This window comes from Branchiostoma belcheri, unplaced genomic scaffold, assembly GCF_001625305.1.
Source record: "Branchiostoma belcheri isolate BF01 breed outbred unplaced genomic scaffold, Haploidv18h27 scaffold148, whole genome shotgun sequence".
NCBI classification, from domain to species: domain Eukaryota; kingdom Metazoa; phylum Chordata; class Leptocardii; order Amphioxiformes; family Branchiostomatidae; genus Branchiostoma; species Branchiostoma belcheri.
This window is the reverse complement of record NW_017802913.1, coordinates 373819-376138: the sequence shown is the minus strand read 5'-3', so window position 1 is coordinate 376138 and position 2320 is coordinate 373819.

The window sequence follows — 2320 nt, the reverse complement described above, 5'->3', positions numbered from 1 at the left end:
TAGCTTTTCTATAGTATGCAGGCATGCGATGGGGTCACTGACCTGTTTGTCATTTATCAGGTACTAGCTGATGAAAAGGAAAATACGACACAACATCCCCGCGCAAGTTGTCCTACTCTTTTAATCTCATTCATTTACTCTTACATTTTCTCTCTAAAACCGACAGTCATCCATGTGCTATACTGAACATGCTGCGCTGGAGACCTCTGTATGTCTGTGCTTCTCCGTGTAAGGCCACACCAAGTAAATTTTATGGATGACGTCCTTTGGAGACCCTAAATCTAATGCGAGAGGGCAAAAAAAAAACAAGAAGGGCCCTAAAAAACAAGATGCCTAGATAAGAAATATACTAAGAGACGACAAATGTTAGAACACAAATTGACAAGGTGACACAGTGTAACAAGCAAGAAGTCTTTTATTCATCATCAAAACAGCAATAAATCAGGTGGAGGCCTGCAGAAAAAAATGTGCTCTTTACCCATTTCGCGTTACGGGTTTCACGTCAATCTAACGATTTGCGGCACTGTCGTGACTCTTTGGTCATAGTCACAGGAAGCGGAATTTCTTGTTTTTTTTTCTAGGAACAGGCCAAAATCAATGCGCGCGGACGTCATCCATAAAATTTACATAGTGTGGCCTAACATGAAATCAGCCATGGAACGACTCCTGGAAGAGAAAAGGGCCTGGCCACATCAATAGTTTGTGTGCTTCCCCGGGGTTTGGAAATCAATCGTAATCCTCATATGGTTCGCTTTCAAGGTCCTTTAGTCAATACTGCTGCTACTTTAACTTCTCAAAACGCAGGAAGTCCATTGACTGGAGCATGGTGAGTTTTATAACACCAAATGGTCATTACTCGATGAAGATGAAATGTATTTTTGGTTCCATGCCCAACTTACAACATGTTGTTGAAATGTTCAACGTTGTTATTATGGCTTCACCACACCACGAAGTGGTTTGGTAAAACATATTCATTTTCTCTCATGTTTCTCCTCCTCGTCCTGCCATTTCTTCAAAGGGATTCAATTTCTTCATTGTTGGGCCAAATGACATGAAATTTGGCATCGAGGTAAAGTAGCCAAAAAAAAAACATCTCTTTTTTTTTTAATTTTTATTTGAAAAATTCATTTATTTGGTTGGTTGGTTTATTTGGCCATTTTCAGGCAATAAAATATACATTTTGGGATCTGGAGCTCTGGTACTAAAACCAAATGACCTGCAATGTGGTATGGGGATACCTTGTCCTTGGACATATGACTACAAAACTTCATTCAAGCTTTCGACATACACCACATCAATATTGTGCAAAAATAGGGCTTTTTGGCTATTTTCGGACAAAAAAATGTACATGTTTGGCTCCAGTACCCTAATATTAAATCCGAATGACTTGAAATTCGGTATGGGGATGTCTTTGACACATGGAGATGTCTTTAAATGCAGAATGTCATTCACGCTTTTGACATAAACTACTTTAAAATTGTGTAAAATAGTGCTTTTTGGCTATTTTCGGACCATAAATGTGCATTTTTGTCTCCTGTGCCCTAATATGAAAACCAAAGGCCTGAAATTGGGTATGGGAGATCATTGGATACAAGCCAACATAAGGTTATTTATGATTTGGGCGTGTGACACAAAAAATTATGTAAAATTGGCCTTTTTTGCTATTTTTCACCAAAAATGTACATTTTTGGCTCATTCGTGCTAACACAAAAACCAAATAACCTGGAATTCAGCATAAGGGTAGCTTGGCACCAAACGCTTGGACTATAGTTAGTGTTCATTATTCAGGTTTAGCCTTTTAAAATACTTTTATTTACCTTACTTTCAGTAAAACAGCGATTGTAGCTTGACAGTTTCAAATTTTTGGTACGGGGGTTGTGTTGAAGCCATCTCCTGCATTTGCTCCTGAGCAAATGTCGGCCTTTCTAGTTCACAATATCTTTATCAAATTTCATTTATCATTCACTGCACAAACGCGTGTAAGTCAATCCCCTCACTCAGCGGCAAAACACTAGTACACGGGCAGGAAGATACAACACTTACTGAAGGCTCTAGACTTTCTATGGTCAAAAAGATCAGATCAACCGTTTCACTGATTCACTCAGAGTAAAGAGCGAGAGAAAACTGACGAGTGACGTCTACGTTCTTTTGAAGGAATCCAAATCAGGCAAAATAACAAAATTTTCTGAATGGGAAAATCTGTCTCATATTGACATTTACTGCATTGTTTTAGCACATTGTCGTTGTCGTAATCATTCGATTTCATACTTGAAGCTTTGTAAAACAAGCAATCGTGAGGAGACCTTATATTTTTTTAAGG